Genomic DNA, 18,959 nt, shown 5'->3' with positions numbered 1-18,959 from the left:
GCTGTCAAAGGTAGTTTAATGAATCTAGCATATGTGCCAAAATGTTGAAAGGTACATTGATCATGTCATGAAATAGAGTATGTTTTTCCTTCTTGGTGTTCTTTAGTGTCAAAAACAATTTCAGGAAAACAAAAGGAATAATTATAAACAACTCAGTGGTTTGTTTTTCCCCTAGCCTTGGGGCAGGTACTGTATTGCACACTGGAAACTTTAAGAAAAAAGCACAGGCCTTTAAGAAGCTATGAATGAAGTAAAGGGAATAGAGTTGAGGGACTATTAGATGAGTAAAGCAAATTATGTCAGTGTATACAAGTGTGGTTGTTTTAACAGGCAAATAGATTGTGAAAATAGTTTGCAGTGCAAGAACATTGTAGCAATTTGGACATGAAGAATGAGATTGAACCTAACTAAGGAAGCCTGATTACATCAGAGAAAGTTTTCCAGGAGCAATGATCCCTGAGTCAGATTTCGAAAGAATAATAAGAACTCTCCAGAGGTCGAGATAAGCCTTCCAAATAAGAGGAAAGGTAGAGGTGGATATTCAAGTATAAAACTAGTGATCAGGAGAATGGCAGATGTTAAAGTTTGAGTAGAAGGTAAGAGACCAGATAACAAAAGCCCTATTTGCCATGCAAGGAAGTTTAGATTTTATACTGAAATTGATAGTTAAAGATGTTAAGCAAGGGACATTGTTTTGGCAACAGTGTGCAGAGAATGTATTTAGGATTTATTAAAGCTGTGTAGACTGATGCCTAGAAATCTGAGCGATGATAATTCAAGTGATAGATGAATGAGAGTCCAAACTAAAACAAGAACAGCACATTTGGAGAATAGGATACAATATATTAGAACAAATAGGATGGTGTTCAGAAGCAAATAAATGAGGTTGGTGAGTGAGAAGAAAGCTAAGATGGCAAGTAAGTTTGACAGGTATCCTGTACATAGTGAATATGTCTTGTATGGACTGATTTTGAACTGCATCTTGTGTTGATTTTTTTAAAATCGCCCTTAATGTAATTAGTTGTATTTTTTTCCCAATAATGAAAATTGAGTAGTTAGAGCTGTATTTCTGTTTCAATAATTGGCACTTAAATTACTTAAATAGCAATGCTAGCTGAAAATTGTACCTCCACAGAGATCTGAACAATTCTTTATAGTCTCTTCTGTATTTTTGGCTGCTGCTGCTGCTAAGTAGCTTCAGTCGTGTCCGACCCTGTGCAACCCCATAGACAGCAGCCCACCAGGCTCCGCCGTCCCTGGGATTCTCCAGGCAAGAACACTGGAGTGGGTTGCCATTTCCTTCTCCAATGCATGAAAATGAAAAGTGAAAGTGAAGTCCCTCAGTCGTGTCCAACTCTTCATGACCCCCTGGACTGCAGCCTACCGGGCTCCTCAGTCCATGGGGTTTTCCAGGCAAGAGTACTGGAGTGGGTTGCCATTGCCTTCTCCGATATTTTTAGCTGAGAAAAGACCAAAGTTGGAGGGTTGGGGGGTGGGGGTGGGGTATGTGCTAAGCTTAGTCACATCTGACTCCATGGATTGTACTGCTGCAATCAGAGGAGGGAGCACAGGGCAAGGAGCTTGGGAGAAGGCTGTACCACTGGATAAATATTTGTCCTAGACAGTCCCACTACGACTGAGATTTAATTGGAAAATTATAGACTCCTCCACCACACCCTGACCCCCACCCCAGAACTTGCCACCACACCAGCAACTCTGGATTATAGCAGAAAGAGCTACAAAATACAGACTCTCCTTGAGGAGTGTTCTGCTTGCAATGTGGGAGACCTGGGTTCGATCCCTGGGTTGGGAAGATCCCCTGGAGAAGGGAAAGGCTACCCACTCCAGTATTCTGGCCTGGAGAATTCCATGGACTGCATAGGCCTTGGGGTCTCAAAGAGTCGGACCAGCTGAGCAACTTTCACTTTCATTTCAGGAGTGTTTAGTGTTTTGTCAATAGTGAAGACAAAGACAAGGATACTAGAGGAACTTGAAGATTCTGGAACCTATGGTTGCCCAACTCCTAGCCAAATTAACACAAATCTGAGATAAAAAAACTATGACTGTGTGGGATTTATCCTAGAAATTGAGGATATGTACAACATAAGAAAATCAATCAATATAATGCACTGCACTAGTAGAATGAAGGCAAAACACACACACACAACCATCTTGATGCAGGAAAAACATTTCACAAAATTCAGTAACCTTTCATGATAAAATTACTGAGCAAACCAGGAATAGAAGGAAATTTCCTTAACATGATAAAGTACATTAATGAAAAATCCACAGCTAATCTCATATTGAAGAGTGAAAAGCTGACAGCTTTCCCCCTAAGATTAGGAACAAACAAGGATGCTTGATTTTGCCACTTTTATTCAAGACTGTACTGGAAGTTGTAGTCAGAGCAATTAGGCAAGGAAAAGAAAGAGAAGGCATTCAAACTAGAAAGCAAGAATTTTCTCAATTTTCAAATGACATGACTTTATATATAGAAATCCAAACAACCATCAAAAATCACTTAGAACTTTTAAATGAGTTTACAGTGTTTCAGGATACAAGACCAGCATGTAAAAATCAGTTTTATTTCTACATGAAAGTAATAGAAAATATAAAAGTAAAATTCATGTACAATAGCATCAAAAAGGATAACATATTTAAGGAGAAATTTAACCAAGTAAGTCCAAGACTTATACACTGAAAACTACAAAGCATTGCTGAAATATATTAAAGAAGACCTAGATGTAAATAAATGGAAAGAACGTTTGATATTCATGAGCTGGAAAACATAATAGTGTTAAAATAACAATACTACCAAAATGATCTACAAATTCAATGCAATCATTATCAAAATTCCATTAGCTTTTCTGCAGAAGTGGAAAAGCAGATCCTAAAATTCATGTGAAATTGCAAGGGATCCCACACAGTGGAAACAATCTGGAAGAAGAACACATCTAGAAGAACATTTCCCAGGTTCAAAACTTACTACAAAGCTACAGTAATCAAAACAGTGTGGTATTGGCATGTAGAAAAATATGTAGTTTAATGGAATCAAATTGAGAGTCTACAAAAAAAATTGTAAAATTGATTTTTTACAAGAGTAAAAAGACTGTTCAGTGGGGAAAATAGTCTCATCAATGGCTAATGCTGAGACTACTGGATATCCACATGCAAAAAGAAAAAATGATTCTGGACACCTACTTCACAACACATACAAAAATTAACTCTGAATGAATCAAAACCTAAATGTAAGTGCTAAAACTGTTTTTAAAAACTATAAAATTCTTAGAAGAAAACGTAGGTGAAAATCTACATGACCTCATATCAAGCAACATTTTCTTAGATATGACACAAAACACAAGCAAACAAAGAAAATGTCAATAAATTGAACATCATTGAAATTAAGACTTTTGTGTATTGAAAGACACTAGCAAGAGAATTAAAAGGACATCTCATAGAATGGAACATGATATTTGCAAATATTTTCTAAAAGCCTCAAGTCTGAAATATTTTTTTAAAAAGTCATAATGCAACACAATTCAATTAAAAAACACAATGCAATTAAAACGGGGGCAAAGTAATTAAATAGACATTTCCCTAAGGAAAATATACAAACAGCCAATAACCAAATGAAAAGATGTTCAACATCATTAATCATAATGCAAGAAATGTAAGTCAAAACCACAATGAGATATATCAGATCCATTATGTGATATAATAAATCCAAAAATACCACATGGATATTTTTTAATAACATGTTAGTAAGGACATGAAGAAATTGAACCCTTGTGCATGAATGATGGAACGTTAAATGGTGCTGCTGCTGTTGAAAACAGTTTAGTGATGTTAAATACAGAATTACCATAGACCAAGAAATTCAACTCCTAGGTACATACCCAAGAGAACTGAAAACAAATGTTCACACAAAAACCTGTTCACAACTGTTCAAAGAAGCACTATTCACAATAGCCAAAAGATGGAAACAACTCAAGTATCTATCACTCAATAAATGGATAGATAAAACATAGTATATCCATACAGTGAAATATTATTCAGCAATAAAAAGGAATAAAATGTAGATACATGCCAAAACATGGATGAACCTTGTAAACATTATGCTAAGTGAAGGAAGTCAGACACAAAGGTTATGCACTGTATGACTCCATTTATGCAAAATATCCAGAATAGGCAAGCCAAGAGACAGTATATCACTGGTTTCCAAGGGCTGGAGAACAGATGAATGAGGAGTGACTGCTTAATGGGTACAAGATTTCCTTTGGGGTATGATGACACTGTTCTGAAGCTAAGTAATGGTGAGGATTTAAATGCCACTGAATTGTATGGACTGAAAACAAATAGACTGCCAGTTATTTCACCAAAAAAATTGGGTTTTTTCAACAGAGAATTACAATTCAGGGTCTGCAAGCATGGCAATTCACAGGCAAGTCCCCCAAACAGCAAAAGAAGTAGAACTCAAACATTGTCTGCTTCAATTCTGGGAAATCTTTACTTTCAGGTCACCTGATGATGTGCAGGTCCAGTTAGGGTAGGAATTTTAGAGTTTCCAGTAAGACTGGGTTGTTGTTTGGTCCAAACCAGAGCATCCTCTCTTTTTTCTTTTATTAATTTTTTATTGGAGAATAATTGCCTTACAATATTGTGTTGGTTTCTGGCATACAACAATGTGAATCAGCCATAAGTATACATATATCCCCTCCCTCTTGAGCTTCTCTCCCATGCTCCCCTCCCCAACCCCCCAGGACATCACAGAGCACTGGGCTGAGCAGAGCATTCTCTTTTTATCAAAACAATTACTGAATTTCCAATCTTGTTTTTCCTTTCCCAAGGCCAATTGTTGAACTTCTCTGGGCCAGTTTTCCTAAGTTATCATTTGGGGAAATACCCTTTTGGACCATGACAGAGGTTCAGCTGCTATTGGTCCCTTTAAGAGAAGCATTCCTTGTGGAAATGTCAATAAGATAAATTTCCCTTAGCTTTTAGAGCATTAAGTTTAGAATGCCCTGAAATCTTAAGAGCTAAAGTGGCAGGTAAAAGTATTGCATCTAATAACACCTAAACATAAGGGCCATTTTAAATTTTACTCCAGCTAGAAGTAAGTAAGCCATGACGCATTTACAACATTCCAAAATAATAAGCTACAAAACATACAGAAGTTTGTCTATATGAGAGAAACTTGAAATACATTTTCAGCAAAAGCTGACTAATCTGAGAAAACCTTGCAATTAATGTTTGTTTGGGGTTTGGGGACACTTAAGGACACCATAAAACCTATCTGGAACTAGGTATAGCTCTTGTTCTGGTATCAGATGCCCTAAATATCAAACCTGGGTTTGGGCAAACTACAATTTTCCTTGACAACCTCATGTCTCTTTAATGCTAAAAGTTTTAGCAAGTGGATGCTATCTTCCTGTGAAGAGGCCTGAGGACAGCAAAAAAGCAAATCATCCACATATTGCAACAAAGTAGAATTTCTGGGAACTTTATATTATCTAGATCAGCCTTGAGGATTTGTGAGAAATAAGAACTCTCAGTAAAACCCTGAGGCATTACTGTCCAGGTGAACTGGTTTTATTCCAAGGTGAAGGCAAAAATGATACACAATAGTCCATCAACTGAAATACTAAAAAATGCACTGCATAAATTGAATTACAGTGGAACATTTACATCCAGTGGGAATGGATGTTAGTAAAGTATGAGGGTTAAAAACAACAGGGTGTGGAGGGATAATGACATTGTTTATTGTTCTGAGGTCCCCAGCAAACCTCCACCCTCAGCCTTCAGGTTTTCTCATTAGTAAAATAGAGGTATTACAGGAACTATTGCAAGAAATGGGTCTTTGAGACTTGTAATGTCCTATCATGGGCTTTATGCCATGAAAAGATTCTTTACTTATAGGATATTGGGTAATTCTGGGGAGAGGTTTTGACGGATCTATTTGAATCAATGGATAGTACACTGTGAATTTTGTCAATATCAATTGGCGATTTTGTCTATAAGGAGGGTAGTAGTTGATTTAATAAAGATAAATGATCAGCGTTTCCGGAATCAGCTCAGAGAAAGAGCTGATAAAAGATGTCAAAAAGGAGAGCCAGTGGGTGGTGGCCCTTGCTGGGGACCCTCCACTGGCCCCAAGGGGACAGAAAAGTGGCTCTTAGTCCAGCACATGCATATTGAGGCAAGTTAAAGGGTTTAATATGAAGCTAAGAAGCAGATAATGCCAGAAAGCAAGCAGTAGTTGGTATACATTTATTGAGTGGGGCAGCATTTCCTTCTACTGCTGCTGAGATGGCAGAAATTAGTCGAATTCAGTAGGAAATGGAATACACCAAAGGTCAGTAAGTGAGGGTCCTGGAAAAATGAAAGATAGCACCAACAAATGCTGACCTGGAACAAGGATTCCAAGAAGGAGTTTCAAATGCTAGTGTGATTATGCAGGTCCCAGAGAGAATTGTAGCAGGAAATAATTAACATTCCATTTTCAAGACCAGTAGATTTCAAGACCAGACCTTACACAGTCAACTCCCTTAAAGCCTATGGCACAAAAACACCACCACCTGTACTTAACCTAAGTGAAAGACCACTAGATTTTCTGGATTTAGAAGGACCTTCTCCATCCCCTCAAAATGAAGACATCCATGCAGTTGGCAGGCTAAAAATAAAGCTCTCTATGAGTGAAAATGCTGTTCACCAAAATGGATAGCTGGTTAGAACTGACTCCATGTATGGCTTTTCAAATAAATATGCAAGGATTGAAGGAACTTCAGGAGACATAACAGTTGTAGATACAGCTTCATTACGACTACAGACGTCTGCAGCTTCTGGAAGAGAAGAACAAAGAACATGCTAAAAAGAAATGGTCATGTATTCAATTACTGTAGCATTCTGGCTGCTTAATAGCTGGCTCTGGGTTTGCTGCTAGAGGTAACCTCAACTCAGAAACGTTGTCTCAATAGCTGGAAATACACATTTGCAAACTTAAAAAAAAAAAAGATGTCAAAGAGTCACTTAATTCATCTGGTTGGCTGCTTTGATGACTATTGTCAAATTCCAGAATTATTTTCCCTTTTCAGAAGAAAGCAATTTCAGCATGATACTACTTTAAGAATTATCAGCGTAATATATTAAAGGGGGCAGAGGAACTAAGGAGAAAAGAGTGTGTGTCTCAAAGGGCCCAAACAAAAGAGAATCAGTTCACAAACAGGAATCTCTTGTGACTCTCATTAGAGATCCCCATTATTTGAACTCAAGGCAGGAACTGCTTTATAGTAGTGGGGTTGAGCATCAAGAGTGGCTCAGATGGACTAGAAGAGATCCATCTCAAATCTGGAGGAATGGTTCTCCAAGCTGATAAAGAGGGAGGATTGAGAAAAGCCCCTACAGTTCCTTGGAGCCCCACACCTGGGAATTGGGAAGAAGTTGGAAAGCCTGGCTAGAGGGCTGATGGTGACTGAAGTGCTTGAGCCTGTTATCAATCTCCTTTCCAGTGTCCTCTTTGCACTAATAACAGAAGCTAGGAAGGTTTTTGTTTCTTTTAGGAAACTTTATTTGCTGAAATTTAGGATTGAGAATTTTGGCAGTTTTCCTTTAAGGTGACTCATCCAGAATGTGAGAGAGCTGGTTTATCAGATTAACTAAATCTGGAGTGGACAGTTTTCCATTACACCCTGTTTCTTTTTACTAGATCCTTGTTCAGACAATTAAATCTACATGAGTGGGATCAACATCTGAAAGAAGACCAGAATTTTCTTTAAAAATAACCTGAAGTTGATTTAAATAGCGATGAACATTCATCAGATGTTTGTATGTAAGCATGAATTTTGTTCCTTTATTCCTATCATTAAGCTTTGGAAAAGTGCTAGGAATTGCCCAATGAAGTCATCTAGGGATTTCTTGGGCCTGATGGTATAAGTTAGAAGGTTGCTCTTCTGGTTCTAATTTCTAAATCAGAAATTTTCACTCAGTGCTGGAAATGGCCTTCACCAACAAGCTTATGATCTAACTGATATAGATCAAGGAAACAAGATTGGTAAGATTAATATATTAAATTCCTTAGCAAATCTGCGAGGATCTTTGTTTACTTTGGGAAATACTTTGAATAATGCTTACAGTTCAGTTTTAGTCCAAAGAATATAAAAATTTAAGAGTCTAACCTCTGGATTCTCAGAAGGCTTACTTAATTCAAAGAGACAGGTTCTGAGGGGTTCAGAAGAAAATGGGATGAGGAGAGCTTCAGGAGGAAAGAGAAATTCAGTGAGAAAATTAGTGTGGGGAAACTGAGGGTACAGAGGAGGAATAGACAGTATAAGGGGGAAGGAAAAAGGTGACCCTGGAGGCAGGGTCACTTCTGAGCACAAGTTCCCAGAAGAGGGGAGCAAGATAGTGCTAGAGGCAGAGCCTGAGACAAAGAGTCTGGGGAAGAAGAACGTGAGTCTTCAGGAGCTATTTTATCTTTCTTTAATCATTTGTTTGCCTCAGTTGATCTTCAAAATCTTATTTTGCAGAGAAGCAATTTTAGAACACCTGATTACCACCCTACGCTGAGTCATTTGCCCCTTCCAACAGAAACACAAGGCTCTATCATTTCAGGTTCTTAGCTGTGTGCAATAGAGGGTTGTGGTTTGTTTGTTTGTTTGTTTTCATCTCTCCTGTAGCATTTAGGAGGACAGGAAATTGAGCTCAGAGCCCCACTGAGGTAGATTCTATTAGCTGTTGCTCAATGTCAAGTTTCTTGTTTCTATGTCCAGATTCAGAGTCTGCATGAGTATATCTGATTCCAGAAGTGCAGTGAGGAGGCTGCAAATGGAAGCATCTGTTATTTTCTGGGAAGATTTTATTTCTTCCCAAGACCACAAAGTGGGGAAATTCCTAAAACATAAGATAGAGGCTCAGCCACTGAGAAACTGAAAGGATGGATGATGGGTTCTAGAAGGCCCTGCATACTTCAACTTATACAAAGAGGAATCACTAGAGACCATGCATGGCATCTGCCCTGGGATTTCCACTCTAATGTGCTGTGCTTAGTCACTCAATCATGTCTGACATTTTGTGAACCCATGGACTGTAGCCTGCCAGGCTCCTCTGTCCATGAGGATTCTCCAGGCAAGAATATTGGAATGGGTTGCCATGCCCTCCTCCAGGGGATCTCCCAACCCAGGGATTGAACTCAGGTCTCCTGCACTGCAGGCAGATTCTTGACAGTCTGAGCCACCAGGGAAGCCCTTCCACTCTAATAGTTTGTTTTATAGTTGCTGACGCCACAAAGCATGTGTTCGACTTGACAGTCAGCTAGATTGCCACAGGGAGTTGCCATCTAGGTGAAAGCAGATGCCAGCTTTAAGGGTCCCTAGTAGGTATTTTGTCAAGGATACCATTGAGAAGAGTTGGCATTTTAAGCAGATCTAAGAGGACTGGATGGCAGTGATTAAGACAGAGAACAGGAGACACTGATCGTGGTCCAGAGAAGGTGAAAGTGGAACCAGCAAAAAGTGGACTATAGCAGCTTAAATGATGGGTAATCAAAATGTGATATATCCATACATTATATATTGTTCACTCATAAAAGACATAAAGGGACAAACACTGCAGTATGGATGAACCTTGAAGACATTACGCTAAGTGAAAGAAGCTAGTCAAAAAAGCGCCAATATTATATGATTCCATTTATATGAAATGTTAAATAGAGCAAATCTGTAGAGACAGAAAGTGAATTAGTGATTGTTTAAGGCTGGAGGTGGGATGAAGAAGTGACACTCTATTTCTTTTTGTTTCTTTATAGATATTCTCAGTATGGTAAGACATCATTTTTCTTTATTTTTTTTAATGTAAAATATTTATTTCAACTAAACAGCAAAGAATGCAGACTACATATAATAGCCATATTCAACTATATGCTACTAATAAAAGATGCACTTTTTTTCTTTTTATTTTTTTATTGAAGGATAACTGCTTTACAGAATTTTGTTGTTTTCTGTCAAACCTCAATATGAGTCAGCCATAGGTATACATATATCTCCTCTCTTTTGAACCTCCCTCCCATCTCCCTCCCTATCCCACTCCTCTAGGCTGATACAGAGCCCCTGTTTGAGTTTCCTGAGCCATACAGCAAATTCCTGTTGGCTATCTATTTTACATACGGTAATGTAAGTTTCCATGTTACTCTGTCCATACATCTCACCCTCTCCCCATGTCCATAAGTCTATTCTCTATTTCTGTTTCTCCACTGCTGCCCTGTAAACAGATTCTTCAGTACCATTTTTAAGATTCTGTATATATGCGTTAGAATACGATATTTATCTTTCTCTTTCTGACTTACTTCACTCCGTATAATAGATTCTAGGTTCATCCACCTCATTAGAACTGACTCAAAGGTGTTTCTTTTTGTGGCTGAGTAATATTCCGTTGTGTATATATACCACAACTTCTTTATCCATTTATTTGTCGATGGACATCTACGTTGCTTCCATGTTCTAGCTATTGCAGCGCTGCAGTGAACAATGGGATACATGTGTCTCTTTCAATTTTGGTTTCCTCACAGGGTATATGCCTAGGAGTGGGATTGCTGGGTCATATGGTGGTTTTACTCCTGGTTTTTTAAGGAATCTCCATACCGTCTTCCATAGTGGCTGTATCAATTTATATTCCCACCAACAGTGCAAGAGCATTCCCTTTTCTCCAGGGAAGTTTAAATCATTTGTAAGAGGGCAGTCTTCCATGTCTTTGTTTTTCTCTGCCCAGTCAACCTGCTTTGTTCTTTGACTCAGGGCCCTTCCCTCTGTGCATGCACATCCTTTAGCCAAGATGGATTTTTGCACAAGGGCCTTTGGGAAGTTAGTAAAACTTATAATGGTTTGGCGTCCCTTCCCTTTCTGACCCCACAGAACCTTTCTGCACACGCGCAGTCAAGGTCTCCCTGACCCCAAGGATGAGAAATACGTGACCTCTTGGTCTTTTACCCAGGCAGTGCTTAATCCCTCTCTGTCCCTGTCATTATCGTTATCTTAAAGTGTCCACAGGAGACGAAGTCCAGCTATTTACCCTGTTCTTGTTGTTATTTCTATCTTGAAGTATAAACAGGAGGCTGGCTGTAAACTTCTGATCTGGAGCCCATCTATACCCTGCCTCAAGAAATATGAACAGGAGGCTAGTTGTAAATGTCTGGCCTGGAGCCCATCTATCTCCTGCCTCAGGTCCACACAGAAATGCACATGAGGAAGGACCAGTTTTTAAACATAAAATCCAGGGTCCCTGTGGTTGAAGGGGGCAGGGGCAAATGCTCCTTCAAAATATTTAGGTAACTGGGATCCTATTTCCCAGAAGTTTTTCTCTAGAGTAGAAGGACAATTTACAAAAAGCCCTAACAGCTCAAAAACCCTGCAGGCATTAATACCAGCCAGTTTCAAGGGCACAGCCCAGTCCTGAAAGACTCAGGCTGAATGCTTAACAGCACAGATCTAATAGAATAGTCCTTGTTCCAAAAGGAATCAAGCTGAAAGTGAGGGAATCCCAGTTGGAACAGCTTGATTTCAAGTCAGGTCAATGTGCCAAAAGAGTACTTGAAGATAAACAAGGCTTTAATCAGAAAGAACAAAACCTTAATATAGATCCTGAATAAAACCTGGAGATCTGCAAAGCAAAGAGGGCAACTCAGATCCAGGAGAAAGACTTAACCTTCAAACCCCAGGGTCCCTAAGAAAAGCATCAAGCATCAGTGAGCTCAATGTTTGTATCACACCTGTTTGAGCACCCACCTTCCAGTTGTTGGAGGTCTTCTCTGGATCCCTATGTGGGCCAAAAATGCTGACCTTAAATAGACTGACAGTTATTTCTCCAGCAAAAATGGGTTTGTTCATGATCATCAAAGAATTGCAATTTGGCATCAGCAACCATGGCAAGCCACATGCAATCTTTTGCAATAAAGAGAGAACTTATTTATGGGGGAGGGGTGAAGAAAAGAGTTCAAACTGTAGTAGCTTCTCATTGATTGCACTGTAACCATCTTTCATTGACTGAGCTCTTGCCAGGCAAGAGAAAAAAGTCTTTCACGTTCCACTATGGTTGTAGGGTGTTAGAGCTCCCCCTTCTGGCCTCCTTGCTCCATTTTTATCAACAATTGAGATTTCTGTGTATTAATTTTTACAGGCATCATCTTTTGATTAAGCATTACTAGGTCTTCTCAATCCTGAACCAGTCAGTTGTTCTATACAAGGTTCTAACTGTTGCTTCTTGACCTGCATACAGGAACTAAAGAACCTCTTAATGAGGGTGAAGGAGGAGAGTGGAAAAAGCTGGCTTAAAACTCAACATTCAAAAAAACTAAGATCATGGCATCTGGTCCCATCACTTCATAGCAAATAGAAGAGGAAACGGTGGAAGCAATGACAGATTTCCTCTTCTTGGGCTCTAAAATCACTGTGGAATAGTGACTGCAGCCATGAAATTAGAAGACCATTGCTTCCTACAAGGAAAGCTATGACAAACCTAGACAGTGTGTTAAAAAGCAAAGACATCACTTTGCTGACAAAGGTCCATATAGTCAAGGCTATGGTCTTTCCAGTAGTCATATACAGATATGAGAGCTGGACCATAAAGAAGGCAGAGCATCAAAGAATTGATGCTTTTGAACTGTGGTGCTGGAGAAGACTCTTGAGAGTCCCTTGGACAGTAAGGAGATCAAACCAGTCAATCTTAAAGGAAATCAACTCTGAATACTCTTCGGAAGGACTGATGCTGAAGCTGAAGCTCCAATACTTTGGCCACCTGATGTGAAGAGCCAACTCACTGGAAAAGACCCTGATGCTGGGAAAGATTGAAGGCAGAAGGAAAAGATGGCATCAGAGGATGAGATGGTTGGATGGCATCACCGATTCAAGGGACATGAACTTGGGCAAACTCCTGGGAGATGGTGAGAGAGAGGGAAGCCTGGTGCGCTGCAGTCCATGAGGTCTCAAAGAATCGGACAAGACTCAGCAACTGAACAACAACAACAGGCCTCCTGTTCCTCCTGGCAAATTTGCAGCAGGTGTTTCTTCCTTCACCGTTTCTTTGACAGTATAACATAGATACATATTATTATCTCTGTGTCTCTTTCATCACTCTCTGCACATGTCCTAGGAGATATTTATTAGAAAGAAAGCACTTCTCCTCTGTGCAGACCTTAAGCAACTTTTACTATTATTCACACACGTGCACGTGCACACACACACATCACTTTATTTTCACTTCTCTAATAATAAAAATACAAGGCAAAAAATATGAGAATTGCATCCCTTGTCCAATATTGCTTTCTAGGAGGAGATATGAGTTTTGTGAGCACTCACTTGACTGTGTGGCCAACTTAGGGCTCCATTCACTAGTCCTTAAGGTGAAATATCCTTCAAGAAGGTCAAGACCTTTGGGCTTGTTTGGGAAACCCCAGGTGATGCATGGGGCTCTGCTAGAGCCCTTGGTTGTGTGCTAAGGACATGATGGTAGGCCACTTAGGCAGCTGTAGTCACTGGCTCACATCAAGATATGATTGTAGCACTCCAACCTGGGCTCAGTGGCCCTGCCCCGTGGGACCTACTCATTGTGCCCTGAAGAAGATGAGCAGGGGCTCCAGATGTCCCAAAGGTGCCAAGTCCTTCAGTGGCTCTCCAGAGATCAGGCAGAAGAAGCAGACCTGAACTCATCAAGGGCTCTAGGGGCTGCCACTGGGGTTTTCATCTAAGGGCAGGGGGCTTCCTGGGATGGAGTGACCCTAGCAGTGGAGTGATGCTAGCCCAACATCGCACTGTGAGGGAGCATAGAAGTCTCCAGGAGTCTCAGTGGGATACCAGGATGCTCTGTTTGCATGATGACCCAGAGGTCAAGGGCATCTGTCACCTCACATTCCCTCCAGAAACCAGTCAGAGGAGTCAATGTGTCCCAGCTTTTAGAATGTGCTCAGGAGCACCTGACTTATGCTCATAATTTCCTCTAACTATCTTATACAAAGGAAAGAGTATATTTATAACTGATGTATAAGGCCCTTGTCCAGGTTGGTCAACAGTGTCTTCTCTGGATATGCTTCAATTGATCAATTTACTCTTGTTTTTTTGGGACTGAAGTATTTTACTTTTGAACTAAGGCAAATGCTGTCAACTTTTTTTTTTAATTTGTATATTATAACTCATAGGAAGGAGGTTGTCAGCCCCAAAATAACCATTGAATTTGGGAAAAGAATTCACTTCTCCTTTTTTTTTTTTTTTTACTAATTTCAGGGAAAAAATAAGACAGGACTGTAATTTTTTTAATCGTCATTGCACTTTTGCCTCTAGATTTCTTCCTATACATCAACAGGGCATCTTCATCCCACTTCAGGATCTAAACATATAACATCCCCTGTCCTTGGAATGTTCTCCAAAAAGAAAGTTTTGGGGGGGTCAACTTGCTCTTTAAATTTTTATTGGAGTGTGGTCAGGAACATGCCCTGGAGGAGGAAATGACAACCCACTCCAGTATTCTTGCCTGGAGAATCCCATGGACAGAGGAGCCTGGCGGGCTACAGTCCATGGGGTCTCAAAGAGTCGGACACGACTGAAGCCACTTAGCACACATGCACTTGATTTACAATGTTGTGTTAGTTTCAGGTGTACAGCAAAGTGAATCATGTATACATATATCCATTTATTTTTTAGATTCTTTTCCCATATAGGTCATTACAGAGTATTGAGTAGAGTTCTCTGTGCTATATACTAGGTCCTTATTAGTTATCTATTTTATGTAATGTAGTATATATTTTTCAATCCCAGTTTCCCAAATTACCCCTCCCCCCTACCCTCAGTAACCAAAAGTTTGTTTCTACATCTGCAACTCTATTTCTGTTTTGTAAGTAAGTTCTTTTGTAACATATTTTAGATTCCACATATAAACAGTATCACATGATTATTTGTCTTGCTCTGGCTTACTTCACTCAGTATGACAATCTCTAGGAGCATCTATGTTGCTGCAAATGGCATTATTTCCATCTTTTCATGTCTGAATATTAATAATATTACAATGTACCAATTTACATTCCCACCAACAGTGTAGGAGGGTTCCCTTCTCTCCACACCCTCCCCAGGATTTATTGTTTGTGGATTTTTTGATGATATCCATTTTGACTGATGTGAGGTGTTATCTCATTGTAGTTTTGATTTTCATTTCTCTAATAATTAGTGACACTGAGCATCTTTCCATGTGACTTTGGCCTTCTCTATAGCTTCTTTGGAGAAATGTCTATTTGGGTTTTCCACCCATTTTTTCATTGGGTTGTTTGTTTTCATGATATTAAGTCTCATAAGCTGTTTGTAAATTTTGGAGTCATATCAGTTCAGTTCAATTGCTCAGTCGAGTCCAACTCTTTGTGATCCCATGGGCTGAAGCACGCCAACCTTCTCTGTCCAATACCAACTCACAGAGCCTGCTCAAACTCATGTCCATCAAGTCAGTGATGCCATCCAACCATCTCATCCTCTGTCGTCCCCTTCTCCTCCTGCCTTCAATCTTTCTCAGCATCAGGGTCTTTTCCAATGAGATGGTTCTCACATCAGGTGGCCAAAGTATTGGCCAAAGTATTCAGCCTCAATGTCAGTCTTTCCAATGAATATTCAGGATTGATTTCCTTTATGATTGACTGGTTGGATCTCCTTGCAGTACAAGGGACTCTCAAGAATCCTCTCCAACACCACAGTTCAAAAGCATCAGTTCTTCAGTGCTCAGCTTTCTTTATGGTCCAACTCTCACATCCATACATGACTACTGGAAAAACCATAGCTTTGACTAGACAGACCTTTGTTGGCAAAGTAATATCTCTGCTTTTTGATATGCTGTCTAGGTTCGTCATAGCTTTTCTTCCAAGGAGCAAGCGTCTTTTAAAGAATTTCATGGCTGCGGTCACCATCTGCAGTGATTTTGGAGCCCAAGAAAATAAAATCTGTCACTGTTTCTAGTCACATCATTTGCAATTATTTTCTTCCAGTCTGTGGGTTGTCTTTTCATTTGGTTTAGTTTCCTTTGCTGTGCGGAAGCTTTTGAGTTTAAGTAGGTCCTATTTGTTTCTTTTTGTTTTTATTTCCATTATTCTGGGAGAAAGATTGAAAAGCATATTGCTGCGAACTATGTCAGAGAGTGCTGTGTCTATGTTTTCCTCTAGGAGTTTTATAGTGTCCCATCTCATATATAAGTCTTTAATCTGCTGCAGCTGCTGCTGCTAAGTCGCTTCAGTCGTGTCTGACTCTGTGCAACCCCATAGACGGCAGCCCCCCAGGCTCCCCCGTCCCTGGGATTCTCCAGGCAAGAATACTGGAGTGGGTTGCCATTTCCTTCTCCAGTGCATGAAAGGGAAAAGTGAAAGTGAAGTTGCTCAGTCGTGTCTGACTCTTAGCGACCCCATGGACTGCAGCCTACCCGGCTCCTCCATCCATGGGATTTTCCAGGCAAGAGTACTAGAGTGGGGTGCCATTGCCTTCTCCAGTCTTTAATCTATTTTAAGTTTATTTTTTTAAGCTTATTTTTGTGTAGGCTGTTAAAGAATGATCTAATTTCATTTTTTACATATAGCTGTTCAGTTTTCCCAGCACCATTTGTTGAAGAGACTATCTCCAATCTTGTGAAGTCTTGCCTTCCTGTCCTAATTTAATTGGCCATAGAGCAGGGATTTATTTCTGGGCTTTCTATCCTGTTCCATAAATCTATATTTATTTTTGTGCTGGTACTATACTGTTTTGACAGTCCCTTCAACAAGAGGTGCTGTGAAAACTGGACAGCTACATGGAAAAGAATGAACTTAGAACACTTTGTGACACCACACACAAAGGTAAACACAAAATGGATTCAAGATCTAAATGTAAGACCAGAAACTATAAAACTCTGAGAGGAAAACATAGGCAGAACACTCTCTGACATAAATCACAGCAATATCCTTTGTGATCCACAAAGTAATGAAAGCAATTAAAGTAACTAAAGCAATATCCTCTATGATCCACCTCCTAAAGAAATTAAAAAATAAACATATGGGGCCTAATTAAACTTAAAATCTTTTGCACAACTAAGGAAACTATCAGAAAGGTGAGAAAACAACCCTCAGAATGGGAGAAAATAATAGCAAATGAAACAACTGACAAAGAATTAATCTCCAAAATATATAAGCAGCTCAATACCAGAAAAACAAACAACCTAATCAAAAAGTGGGCAGAAGACCTAAACAACATTTCTCAAAAGAAGACATACAGATGGCTAATAAACACATGGAAAGATGCTCAACATTATTAGAGAAATGCAAATCAAAATCACAATGAGGTATCATCTTACACTGGTCAGAATGGCCATCATCAAAAAGTCAACAAACAATAAATGTTGGAGAAGGAGTGGAGAAAAGGTAACCCTCTTACACTGTTGGTGGGAATGCAAACTGATACAACCACTATGGAAAACAGTGTGGAGATTTTTTAAAAACTAGGAATAAAACTCCCATGTGACCCAGCAATCCCACTACTGGATATATACCCTGAGGAAACCAGAATTGGAAAAGACACATGTACCCCAGTGTTCATTGCAGCACTATTTACAATAGCTAGGACACGGAAGCAACCTAGATGTCCATTGGCAGATGAATGGATAAGGAAGTTGTGGTGCATATATACAATGGAGTATTACTTAGCTATAAAAATGAATGCATTTGAATCAGTTCTAAGGAGGTGGATGATCCTAGAGCCTATTATACAGAGTGAAGTAAGTCAGAAAGAGAAACACAAATATCATATATTAATGCACATATGTGGAAACTAGAAAGATGGTACTTATGATCCAACATGCAGGACAGCAAAGAAGACTCAAGCATAAAGAATAGACTTTTGGACACAGTGGGAGAAGGAGAGGGTGGGATGATTCGAGAGAATAGCATTGAAGCATATGCATTACCATGTGTAAAATAGATAGCCAGTGGGAGTCTGACATATGACCTACAGAACCCAAAGCTGGTGCTGTGTGACAACCCGGAGCGTGGGGTGGAGAGGGAGGTGGGAGGGGTGTTCAGGACAGAAGGGACACATGTATGCCTGTGACTGATTCATGTTGATGTATAGCAAAAACCATTACAATACTGTAAAGTAATTATCCTCCAATTAAAGTAAATAAAATTTTAAAAATGCTATAGCTTAAGATAGCCAAGAAAAAAAAAATAGCGAGGAGAATAGGTCAAGTGCCAAGGTCTCAGATGCCAGCCAAGAGCCAACCCGAAAGTAGGTCTTTCTGAAAAGAGCAGCTTCGGGCCTGCTATGTTAACACTTTTTTGCACATTGGTCTACTTCAGTTCAGTTCAGTTCAGTCGCTCAGTCGTGTCTGGCTCTTTGTGACCCCATGAACTGCAGCACGCCAGGCCTCCCTGTCCATCACCAACTCCTGGAGTTTACCCAAACTCATGTCCATCGAGGCGGTGATGCCGTCCAGCCATCTCATCCTCTGTCGTCCCCTTCTCCTCCTGCCCCCAATCCTTCCCAGCATCAGGGTCTTTTCCAATGAGTCAACTCTTCGCCTGAGGTGGCCAAAGTATTGGAGTTCCAACTTCAACATCAGTCCTTCCAATGAACACCCAGGGCTGGTCTCCTTTAGGATGGACTGGTTGGATCTCCTTGCAGTCCAAGGGACTCTCAAGAGTCTTTTCCAACACCACAGTTCAAAAGCATCAATTCTTCGGCGCTCAGCTTTCTTCACCGTCCAACTCTCATATCCATACATGACTACTTGAAAAACCATAGCCTTGACTAGACAGACCTTTGTTGGCAAAGTAATGTCTCTGCTTTTTAATATGCTGTCTAGGTTGGTCATAACTTTCCTTCCAAGGAGTAAGCGTCTTTTAATTTCATGGCTGCAATCACCATCTGCAGTGATTTTGGAGCCCCAAAAAATAAAGTCTGACTTGGTCTACTTAGTTTTCTATTATT

The 18,959-nt window shown here is 39.9% G+C and overlaps 1 protein-coding gene and 1 pseudogene across 1 annotated transcript in view; both read left to right on the top strand.

Moving 5' to 3' along the window:
• The window catches only part of CLK4 (CDC like kinase 4), a 66,474-nt gene that overhangs the window by 17,939 nt on the left and 29,576 nt on the right, over window positions 1–18,959 (top strand). The window lies entirely within an intron of this gene.
• LOC145510883 (mitochondrial fission factor pseudogene) lies at window positions 6,277–6,940 on the top strand (annotated as a pseudogene).

This window comes from Giraffa tippelskirchi, chromosome 6, assembly GCF_054371585.1.
Source record: "Giraffa tippelskirchi isolate mGirTip1 chromosome 6, T2T-mGirTip1v1.2.pri, whole genome shotgun sequence".
Taxonomy (NCBI): Eukaryota; Metazoa; Chordata; class Mammalia; order Artiodactyla; family Giraffidae; genus Giraffa; species Giraffa tippelskirchi.
The sequence above is the reverse complement of the archived record's forward strand: the minus strand, read 5'-3'. Positions and strand labels throughout refer to the sequence as shown.